Below are 12412 nucleotides of genomic sequence, written 5' to 3'. Positions count from 1 at the left end.
TGCTGGTACTCAAACAAAAACATTAAGATTACAGTAAATGTCCTAATTATTTAGCTCTTTAGCATTTTACATTGATTTGATAAAAATTAAATTGATAGAAAATAAACCTATTAGAACTCGAACTTTTTTCAGCCAATGATTTTTTAAAATTATTAAACTTCATACAGGGCTGGGTGCAGTGGTTCATGCCTGTAATCCCAGCACTTTGGAAAGCCAAGACAGATCACTTGAGACCAGGAGGTCAAGACCTGTGTGGCCAGCATAGTGGAACCCCATCTCTACTAAAAATACAAAAAATTAGCCGGGCATAGTGGCACGCACCTGTAGACCCAGCTACTCAGGAGACTGAGGCACGAGAATCGCTTGAACCCAGGAGGCAGAGGTTGCAGTGAGCTGACATCACGCCACTGTGCTCCAGCCTGGGTGACAGACTGAGACTCTGTCTCAAAAAAAAAAAAACCGGCCAGGCGCTGTGGCTCACACCTGTAATCCCAGCACTTTGGGAGGCCGAGGCGAGCAGATCACAAGGTCAGGAGATCAAGACCATCCTGGCTAACACAGTGAAACCCTGTCTCTACTAAAAATACAAAAAATTAGCCGGGCGTGGTGGTGGGTGCCTGTAGTCCCAGCTACTCAGGAGGCTGAGGCAGGAGAATGGCATGAACCCAGGAGGTGGAGCTTGCAGTGAGCCGAGATTGTGCCACTGCACTCCAGCCTTGGTGAAAGTGCGAGACTCTGTCTCAAAAAAAATAAAAACAAAAATAAATAAAAATAATTTTAAAAATTAACTTCATACAGCTTCTTCATTGTTTTTGTCACCTTTTTCCCTCACCCAACCTCCAGTGCTGTCTAGTAATGCAGATGCCCCAGATGTCCCAGCCTCGTCCCATTTTGGGATACAACAGCTTAAACATTCCAAAATTTGATGAAAACTTCATCATTAGTAGACATTATAAGGTATTTTTTGTTGATGGTGAATTCCACAGCCATTCAACTATTAATTGCACTAATTTTACAAACATGTACTAAGCGTCCACTGTTTATCCAGCACTCTGCCAGACTCTGGATACAAACATGGAACACTTGGGTCCACTCTGAAGGAATTTACAGTCTAAGGAGAGAGGCGCTTCATTCATTTAGATACAGGGTAAGGAAAGATGTCTCTGGTAGAGGGAATGGCATATGCGAGGACATAGAGAAGAGTATTTTAGTATGACCAGGGTCCAGGCTAGGATTACATGAGGTTGGTGAAGTAGATGAATGCCAGATCGGGAAGGACATGGTGTGGCAAACAAAGGAGATCACATTGTATTCTGAAAGGGGGAGCCATTCCAAGATGCATTAGCATACTGATATAGTCAGAATAAAATTATAGAAACATAATTCTGAAGACATTATTTAGGATGGATTAAAAGGGTAAAACATGGTTGGGTGTGGTGGCTCACGCCTGTAATCCCAGCACTTTGGGAGGCCAAGGAGTACAGATCACAAGGTCAGGAGTTCTGGACCAGCCGGGCATGGTGACAGGCACCTGTAATCCCAGCTACTCAGGAGGCTGAGGCAGGAGAATTGCTTGAACCCGGGAGGCAGAGGTTGCAGTGAGCCGAGATCGTGCCATCGCACTCCAGCCTGGGCGACAAGAGCAAGATTCTGTCTCAAAAACAAAAGGGCAAAACAACAGCAAAGAAAATAAGTCAGTCACTGGAGTGGTCCAGCAAACCCAGTAGTAATGAACTTAGGCATCAACACTGGGAATAGAGGGAGAAAGAAGGAATCATGAAGTATTTAGGAGGGCCTAGCACTTTGTGGGGAGTAGATAAATCTGGAAGTGAGTAGTTTTAATAATTACATTTACGAAGAGATTTGAGAAAATCAATGAGGCATTACAGCAAATCTATTAAGTCAAAAGATAATAGCAAGAAATCTGCTGCATGGAATCATACACTAACAACATAAAAAATAGTTAAATACTAAGTACATGGCCAAAAAAGAATCCCAGGAGGCAAACATTAAAACAATAGCTTGAATAGGAACCTGCCAAGGGTGAAACACATATAAGATACACAAGGATAATTGCATTGAAGACAAGGATTAGGGTAGGGCATAAAATAAAGTTCTAAACATTGTAAATAAGAATCTAGCTGGGGAGCTGGGCGCCGTGGCTCATGCCTGTAATCCCAGCACTTTGGGAGGCCAAAGTGGGTGGATCACCTAAGGTTGGGAGTTCTAGACCAGCCTGACTGACATGAAGAAACCCTGTCTCTAATAAAAATACAAAATTAGCCAGGTGTGGTGGTGCATGGATGTAATCCCAGCTACTCAGGAAGCAGAGGCAGGGGAATCACTTGAACCCGGAAGGCAGAGGTTGCAGTGAGCCGAGATCGCGCCATTGCATTCCAGCCTGGGCAAAAAGAGCGAAAGTCCATCTCAAAAAAAAGAATCTTGCTGCGGAAAAGAAAACAAACATAAGGATTTCACTGGGGACATGTTAGTATAGTAAAAGATATGTACTTTATTTTAAATTTTTTTTGAGACAGGGTCTAGCTTTGTCTCCCAGGATGGAGTGCAGTGGTGTGATCTCAACTCATTACAGCCTCAATCTCCCAGGCCCAAGCAGTCCTTCCACCTCAGTCCCCCAAGTACTTGGGACTACAGCTGTGCACCACCATGCCTGGCTAATTTTTTGTAGGGACAGGGTTTCACCATATTGCGCAGGCTGGTCTCAAACTCCTGAGCTCCAGCAATCCACCTGCCTTGGCCTCCCAAAATGCTGAGATTACAAGTATGAGGCACCACTCCTGGCTTAATTTTTTTTTTTTTAAGACATGGTCTCACTTTGTCACCCAGGCTGGAGTGCAGTGGCATGATCTCAGCTCACTGTGGCCTCAACTTTTCAGGCTCAGGTGACCCTCCCACCTCAGCCTCCCAAGTAGCTGGGACTATAGGCACCCACCACCACACCCAGCTAATTTTTGTATTTTTTGGTAGAGACGGTTTCACCATGTTTTCCAGGCTCGTTTCAAGCTCCTGGGCTCAAATGATCCACCTGCCTTAGCTTCCTAAAGTGCTGGGATTACAGGCCTAAGCCACCATGCCTGCCCAGATACCTACTTTAAAAGTAACTTTTTCCCTAGATACAGTATTGTTTAGGCAGGCCTTGGAACCTGGGGTATTGCTTAATGCTTTAAGCAACTCAACCACTTTAGGCTGCCGTTTTATCCACTTGTAAAATAAGTTAATTCCTCTTTTCTGACCATGAATTTCACAAGAGTATTATGTACATTGAGAATGATAAACAGTCCTTCAGATACACATATGGAAACGCACATAAATAGAATACAAATTGGAATTGATCTGTTTATCAGAAGAAATGTCCCAACCACATTGATAGATACAGTAATCGTATTTGTATCAAGGATCCTCATTTCCAAGAGCGTTCAACTTCAGGTGGCTCTTTGCCAACAACAATGATCATCCAGCTGTTAAGTTCTCTAACACTAATTGGTATTCTCAAATTTCTACTTTCTTTGAGGGAGATGAGGAAAAAATGCCCAATGTAACCTTTTAGGAATAAATAAAATATGGATTATGGATTAATGAAAATGTAATTATGTAGACTGAGGAGAAAAGAAAGTGTGTGGCCAGGCGCGGTGGCTCACGCATTTAATCGCAGCACTTTGGAAGACCGAGGCAGGCAGATCACCTGAGGGCAGGAGTTCGAGACCAGCCTGGCCAACATGGTAAAACCCGGTCTCTACTAAAAATACAAAAAATTAGCCAGGCATGGTGGCACGTACCTGCAATCCCAGATACTTGGGAGCCTGAGGCAGGAGAATTGCTTGAAACCAGGGGGCGGATGTTGCAATGAGGCAAGATTGCACCATTGCACTCCAGCCTGGGCGACAAGAGTGAAACTCCGTCTCAAAAAAAAAAAAAAAAAAAAAAAGTGTGTGAAATCTCAACTGTACCTAATGACAGAAAAAGGTCATAAGCTATGAAATCATCTCAAGCAGGTCTGTTAAAATGCTTCCATACTGACTGGGCACAGTGGCTCACACCTATAATCCCAGCACTTTGGGAGGCCAAGGTGGGCAAATCACCTGAGGTCAAGAGTTCAAGACCAACCTGGCCAACATGGCAAAACCCCATCTCTACTAAAAATACAAAAATTAGCTGGGTGTGGTTGTTGGCATCTGTAATCCTAGCTACTCGGTAGGCTGAAGCAGGAAAATCATTTGAACCTGGGAGGTGGAATTTGCAGTGAGCCCAGATGGTGCCACTGTATACTCTAGCCTGGGCAACAGAGCAAGACTTCATCTAAAAAAAAAAAAAAAAACAGCTTCCATACTGACCTAAATCACAGACTCCTATACCAAGAGGCATCAAGGAAGATTTTCAGAGAATAAAAAACACACAAAATTTGCTTACACATATTTTATACGAGATGCATTAGGTGTTGACCCTAACAACCCAATGATGCAGGAGCTATTAACCCTATTTAACAGATGAGTAAACTGAGTTTTAGTGAAGGTAAGAACCTTTCCAAAAGTTACACAGTTAGTAAATGGCAGAGCCAGGATTCAACCCTATTCCTATCTGAACTCCAAAGACCATGCCCTTTTATTATGCTGCATCTGTATTTTAAATTTCATAACCTACTATTAACCACAGAAATCAATAGATTCTAATAGAAAATGTGTTTTGCCTTATTTTGGTTTTGCATTCCCTCATAATGTGAGAGTTGCTTGAGTAATTGTTAAATGTATGAGATGATTTATAAATCTGCTGGGTGCTTAAGCCAAGAGGAAAAAATAAAGTTTCAAAATTTGTGACGTTTGTGAATAAAAGTACAACATAGCTCTAATACTGTAAATGGTATCATCCAATACTATGAACCTAAATGGGAATTATTGATGTAATTTTTTTTACATTGAAAGTTACCTATATAGAAAGTGGGTTCATTTTCTTCTCTTCTTTTTTTTTCATTTACTGAATTGTTCATACATTAATAAAATAATACCTGAACTTTTCAAAAGCAACTGAAGAAATAGAAAATATGACAAGTTTTTGGCTTGAAAACAGGCAGGAAAGGACAACTCATAGAGACTATACATGATTTGCTTATAACGACTCAGTTTTTGGACTCAATCTTTTGTTTAATTTCCTTGCCAAACAAACATTATTTTCCTTGTCAAACAAGCATTAATATTTAAGTCAAACTGCAAGGTGCAAAAATAAGAGCCATGCTTTCTGTTTGAATTTAGAAAAGCACAGACTTTTTAAGTTTGAAAATGTCTCAGAATAAACTAGTCCAACTCCATTTTCTTACAGAAAAAAAAAAAATTGTATTTAAAGCTTCTTTGCAAAGAAATGAGTGAAAGCAACTTCCTTAAAACCTACCTGCATTGTGACAACATGGGACCCACAATTTATGGGATAAAATGAAGCTTGAAAATTACTTTAGGTTGATGTTGAGAAATTGGAACCCCTCCTACATTGCTGGTAGGAATTTAAAAAGGTGCAAATGCTTTGGAAAACAGTTTGATAGTTACTCAAAATGCTAAAGATGGAGTTACTATATGACCTAGCAATCTCACTCCTAGATACGTAGTCAAGAGAAAGGAAAACATGTCCAACACAAAAACTTGTACATAAACATTGACAGCACATTATGTATAAAAGCCAGAAAGTGAGGGGAGGTGGGGACAAATGTCTCTCAGCTGATGAATGGATAAATAAAATGTGGTATATCCATACAATGAAATTTTACGTAGGTTAAAAGATAGTAATAATACATGCTACAACCCAATGATCTTGAAAACATTGTGTGAAGAAGCCAGTCACAAAGATCATATTATATGATTCAGTGTATATGAAATGTTTAGAATACACAAACCTACAGAGACAGTACATTACTGGTTGCTTAGAGCTGGGATGGGGGTAAGAGAAGATGGGAAATGATTACTAATAGGTACAGGGTTTCTTTTTGAGGTGATAAAAATAGTTTAAAAATAGATTTTGGTGATAGTTGCACAATTGATGATACTAAAAACCACTGAATTTACATTTTATTTATTTTGATACAGAGTCTCTCTCTGTCACCCATGCTGGAGTACAGTGGTGTGATCATGGCTCATTGCACCCTTGACCTTCCAGGCTTAGGTGATCCTCCCACCTCAGCCTCCTGAGTCACTGGGACATAGATGTGCATCCCCACACCCAGCTAATTATTGTATCTTTTGTAGAGATGTGGTTTCACCATGTTGCCTAGGTCTCTTGAACTCCTGGGCTCAAGCAATCCACCCACCTCAGCCTCCCAGAGTGCTGGGATTACAGGCGTGAGCCACACTGTTCTGTCATTCTTGCCTTTGTTCCTCAGCACTTGTAGCTTGTTTCTCTGGCTGTTTTGTTGTTTTGTTTTGTTTGTTTTGTTTTTTTGAGACAGGGTCTCGCTCTGTCGCCCAGGCTGGAGTGTGGTCGTGTGATCATGGCTCACTGCAGCCTCGACGTTCTAGGGTTAGGTTGTCCTCCCACCTCAGCCTCCCCAGTAGCTGGAATTGCAGACATGCAGCAACACACCCAGCTAATTTTTATATTTTATTTATTTTTCTTAGAGATAGGTTTTCGCCATGTTGCCCAGGCTGGTCTTGAATTCCTGGGCTCAAGCAATCCTACTGCCTTTGCCTCACAAAATGCTGGGATTGTAGGCATGAGCCACCACACCTGGCCCTGTTTTTAATCTATTCTTTTTGTGACTTTCATTTGTGCATTGGTGTGTTTTATTTCGTGTTTCTTTTGCTTGGAGTTTGTTGCACTTCTTGGATCTGTGGGTTTATAGTTTTGATCACATTTGGAAAATATTTTGGCTATTATTTCTTTAAATATTTATTCTATCCCTCCATTTTTTTCTTCCTCTTTTGAGACTCCAACTACACATATATTAGGCTGCTTAATGTTTTCCCACAGTGCAATGAGATCTGATCGAGATCTGATTTTTTTCAACCCAATCTTTTATATTTCTTTGGTTCGTTTTTGTTAATTTCTATTGCTGTGCCTTCAAGTTTATTAATCCTCTTTCTTTCTTTTCTTTTCTTTTTTTTTTTTTTTGAGATAGAGTCTCACACTGTCACCCAGGCAGGAGTGCAGTGGCGCAATCTTGGCTCACTGCAGCCTCTGCCTCCCGAGTTCAAGCAATTCTGCTGCCTCAGCCTCCTGAGTAGCTGGGATTACAGGTGCAGGCCACCACACCTGGCTAATTTTTGTATTTTTAGTAGAGACAGAGTTTTGCCATGTTGGCCAGGCGGGTCTCGAACTCCTGATCTCAGGTGATCCACTCGCCTCTGCCTCCCAAAGTGCTGGGATTACAGGCATAAGCCATCATGCCAGGCCTTAATCCTTTCTTTAGCAGTATTTAATCTGCTGTTAATCCCCTCTAGTATATTGTCCATTTTAGACATTGTTTCTTTCTTCTTCTCTAGCTGTTTTGAGTCTAAAAATATCTTACATTCTTCTTCTTATCATGCTCAAACTTTCCATTACCTTTTTGAAGATATGGAGTATAGTTAGAATAGCTGTTTTAATGTTCTTAACTAACAAATCCTATCGTCTTTGTCACTTCTGGGTCTGTTTCTATTGATTGTTTTTTCTCCTTGTTATAGGTTGTATTTTCTTATTTCTTCAAAAGCCTTCTAATTTTTGGATTCCATTGTGCCAGAGTTTTCTTATTTAAATGTTTTGGGTTTTGTTCTGGGATGCAGTTGTATTACTTGGAAACAGTTTGATTGGTCATTTCAAGGCTTACTTTGAATCCTTTTTTCTTCCCCCCTGAAATGGAGTCTCACTCTGTCGCCCAGGCTGGAATGCAGTGGTGCTCTCTGCTCACCACAACCTCCACTTCCGGGGTTCAAACAATTCTCCTGCCTCAGCCTCCCAAGTAGCGGGGATTACAGGTGCCCACCACCACACTTGGCTAATTTTTGTATTTTTAGTAGAGATGAGGTTTCACAATGTTGGCCAGGCTGGTCTTGAACTCCTGACCTCAGGCAATCCACCTGCCTCGGCCTCCCAAAGTGCTGCAATTACAGGTGTAAACCATTGCACCCAGCTTTTTTTTTTTTTTGAGATGGAGTCTTAGTCTGTCGCTCATGCTGGAGTGCAGTGGCACAATCTTGGCTCACTGCAACCTCCGCCCCCTGGGTTCAAGCGATTCTCCTGCCTCAATCTCCCGAGTATCTGGGATTACAGGTGCCTGCCACTGTGCCAGCTAATTTTTGCATTTTTAATAGAGACAGGGTTTCATCATCTTGGCCAGGCTGGTCTTGAACTCCTGACCTCATGATCCACCTGCCTTGGCCTCCCAAAGTGCTGGGATTACAGGCATGAGCCACTGCTTCCGGCTGGCTTTTTTTTTTTTTTTTTTCTTTGAGATGGAGTCTCTCTCTGTCACCCAGGCTGGAGTGCAATGGCACTATCTAGGCTTGCTGCAACTTCCGCCTCCCAGGTTCAAGCAATTCTCCTGCCTCAGCCTCCCGAGTAGCTGCGATTACAGGCATGTGCCACCATGCCCGGCTAATTTTTGTATTTTTGGTAGAGACGGGGTTTCGCCATGTTGGCCAGGCTGGTCTCAACCTCCTGACCTCAGGTGATCTGCCCACCTCGGCCTCCCAAAGTTCTGGGATTACAGGTGTGAGCCACCACGCCCGGCTTTGAATCTTTGTAGGAAGGTCCATTACAGCCTTTAATATGGGGCTTATTTGGCTCAGCTACTGAAGCAATACCTTCTCAAGACTCTACTCAATGCCTTACATCTTAGGAGGTTTTTCCACTCGATCTGGTTGGACCACAGTTTCTGGTCCTGTTTAAATCCAAGGTTGGTTCTACTTGTTCTTCTCCAGTGCTGCTTTCTCAAATCTTGGTTGTTTTCTTCACATACATGTGCTGATGATCAGAACCAGCTGAAGACTCAAGGAGAACCCTTCTGAGCTCTTCTATTACATAGTTCTCTCCTCTGATTTTTACCATGTGAATTCTGATGACTTCACCTCCCAGATCTTCATACTGTTTGCTCAACTCAAAGAGGTGGCCAACATCTGTTTGGGTTGCTCCTCCCTGTGCTGCAGCCTGGAAATTCTACAGCAATCATAGGATTCACCTTTTTTTGTTTCCTTCTCTGAGAAATCACTGTCCTGCACTGCCTCCTGTCTGATATCTGAAAACAATTAACTAGTATATTTTTGTTCAGTTTTTTAAGTATTTTAGGTGGGAGGTTAATTCTGGTCCCTGTTACACTATCCTGGGTGGTAGCAGAAGTCACGGCATAAAGTTTGTATTTCCTAATGCTTTCTTAGTTATATGGATAATTCAAATGTTGAGTAAGAACATATTTTGCATTTTAATTTTTTCAATCATTTTATAAGTTGGAGGAATCTTTAAAAGTAGAAAAGCAAAAAAAGGTGTAAAATGAACAATTGACAAATAAAATCATGATACTTTACCAATATGTTGTACTAGCTAATTATTAAGCAACTTAGGTAATATCTCAAAGGCTTTTAGAAAATGTGTGTAAAAAATTATTTTAATTCCTTATAATGTTTCTTTTTTCTTTCTTTCTTTCTTTTTTTTTTTTTTTTTTTGAGACAGAGTCTTACTCTGTCACCCAGGCTGGAGTGCAGTGGTGCGATCTCTGCTCACTGCAACCTCCTCCTCTCGGGTTCAAGTGATCCTTGTGCCTCAGCCTCCTGAGTAGCAGGAATTACAGGCGCCTACCACCACATCAGGCTAATTTTTGTATTTTTAGTAGAGAAAGCGTTTCACCATGTTGGCCAGGCTGATCTCAAACTCCTGACCTCAGGTGATTCGCCTGCTTTGGCTCCCAAAATGCTAGGATTACAGGCATGAGCCACCGCACCTGGCCTAAATGCTTATTATTTATTTTTATTTTTATTTTTATTTTTATTTTTTGAGACGGAGGCTCACTCTGTTGCCCAGGCTGGAGTGCAGTGGCACAATCTCGGCTCACTGCAACCTCCACCTCCTGAGTTCAAGCAATTCTCCTGCCTCAGCCTCCCAAGTAGCTGGGATTACAGGCACTCACCACCATGCCCAGCGCTTTTTAATTTTTTTATTTTTTTAGTAGAGATGGGGTTTTACCATTTGGCCAGGCTGGTCTTGAACTCCTGACCTCAAGTGATCCACCTGCCTCGGCCTTCCAAAGTGGTGGGATTACAGGTGGGAGACACCACACACCCAAACACTTACTGTATTTTTACTTAACGGCTTCAAGTCTGAAACAGATTCCAGGACTAGCAACATTTTGAAAACTCACTGTTCCACTGCAGATTTGCTCTTAAGTAAAATTTGAAAAATTTGCTTTTAAATATAGGAGATACTGAGCATAATATTTAATTTTTTTTTCTGAGACAGAGTCTCACTCTGTCACCCAGGCTAGAGTGCAGTGGTACGATCCCAGCTCACTGCAACCTCTGCCTGCCAGGTCCAAGTGATTCTCCTGCCTTGGCCCCCCAAGTAGTTGGGATTACAGGCATGCACCACCATGCCCGGCTAATTTTGTATTTTTAGTAGAGATGGGGTTTCAACATGTTAGCCAGGCTGGTCTCGAACTCCCGACCTCAGGCTATCTGCCCGCCTCAGCCTCCCAAAGTGCTGGAATTACAGGCATGAGCCACCGTACCCAGCCAAAATTTAATTTTCAAGTGGCCAGTAGCTACTCCAATGAAGCCAAAAATAATTAGTATCATTTTCCAGCCCAAGTTGCAGAATGACTGAACATAGAAGGCATCTCAGAAGAAATTTTTTTTTTAATCACTGGACACTTCATTGAATGCAAAGCAAGATTTAGCATCTTTGCCTTCGTTGTACACAGCTGAAGCGGAAGCCCAGGGAGGTGAGGACTGCATGGTTTTCCTTGGCGTGGGAGGTGTGCGCCCTTCAGTCCTCTCATGTTGTGGGAAGATCAGCCCATCTTCTGTTGGCTGCCATAGTCCCTAGGATGGGTGCCCTTCCAGTCATCCCACTCCCGAGCTCTGTAGAGTGTTTGTTCATCATCCTCTTCCTCCTTTTCTTCTTGACCTTCCTGTTGCTGAACTGCTTTTCTGAATTCCTCTGGTGTTGCCTTGGCTATTCCCTGATCTGGTAATGCTCCATATTTCCGATGTTGCTCATACCAGTCACTCACCGTCATAGTTGCCAGACTTGGATAACCAGCTCCAAATACTTTGGCTTGGGCCGTGTTCCGAGTGAGAATGAAGGGTTTCACTGGAGGCCTCTCCTGGCGAGATGAGTTAGAAGTTGATGCCTCTCTTGAAGAGTCTATTTCTCTCAGGATCTTTATTTCCTGGTCAAAGCTCTCAATCTCTTCTAAGCTGATATCAGTTCACTTCTGAAGATGAAGAAGATAATATTCACGAACACGCTCATCATCTGCTTGACCACTTTCCACAGCAGATTTCATTGCAGACAACCTGTGCTCCAACTCCTTTTTCTGCTTGTGTCTCTCTCTTTTAGCCTGTCTTTGAGATGCCATAGCAATGAGGCTAGGATAAGCCATGGAGGAATTAGCAGTGTGATTTTCAGCTGAGTTCTTGGTTTTGGGCAGCTCAAGCTCTGCCACATGATAGCAATGGCACAGTTAAGTAGTTTATAGTGCTCTTGAGCCCACTGCAAATGATCTAGACGCTTGCTGGGCTTGACTTGTTTCATGGTGAAGTCTCCTTAAACACTGGCACCAACAGGTACTTCAGGTCGGTGGAAGCAATCACTTTCAAATCTTCATTTTGGCTGAACAAGTCAAGCTGCGATAACATTTCGGCAGCCTTCTCAAGGAGGTCCAGGCCCTTGAACACCTTCTCCTGGACTATCCGGGAACCGGCAGGTTCGGTCGCTACTTCTACATCGTCCAGAAGCTGTTTGCTGGTTTCGAACAGCTCGGGGAGCTGTGGCAGCAGTAACGCGTCTTCAGCAGCCATCTTGGAGAGGGACGAACAAGAAATTATTTTTAAAGGAAAACTTTCAAAGTGAAAAGAGAAATATATCTTCTCCTGGGAGTGCTAAAAGAAAACCTCACCTCAGATGAGTTATCTCACATTTTCCGAACAAAAATAATCACCTTTGGGCCAAGAAGAGGTGTGGAAAGTTTCAAACACAGTTTTTATAAAGGAGGTACAACTGAAAAGGGGTTTTAACACAACCGCCTCTCTCACAGGCTTATTAGATCCTGATCACCTAAGAGTTTCTTGTTAGCACTCCTGTCAAATGGATGAAATGCGCCCGGAACGCTACCTCTGACAAAAAGGAAGTCACAGCAGATATGTTACTGTGTAAAGGTGCCAATGGGTACAGATGTGGTTATCATCTTCCACTAATCATCTAAGAACAAAGCATCTTTTGCTCCTTT

At 42.4% G+C, this 12412-nt stretch overlaps 1 pseudogene across 1 annotated transcript; it reads right to left on the bottom strand.

The window, feature by feature from the left end:
- Positions 1–10811: 10811 nt before the first annotated feature.
- Positions 10812–11984, bottom strand: LOC129012293 (immunoglobulin-binding protein 1-like; annotated as a pseudogene). Its single transcript, XR_008493600.2, has one exon. The product of XR_008493600.2 is annotated as an immunoglobulin-binding protein 1-like (transcript).
- Positions 11985–12412: the final 428 nt, after the last annotated feature.

Source organism: Pongo pygmaeus, chromosome 15, assembly GCF_028885625.2.
Source record: "Pongo pygmaeus isolate AG05252 chromosome 15, NHGRI_mPonPyg2-v2.0_pri, whole genome shotgun sequence".
Taxonomy (NCBI): Eukaryota; Metazoa; Chordata; class Mammalia; order Primates; family Hominidae; genus Pongo; species Pongo pygmaeus.
The sequence above is the reverse complement of the archived record's forward strand: the minus strand, read 5'-3'. Positions and strand labels throughout refer to the sequence as shown.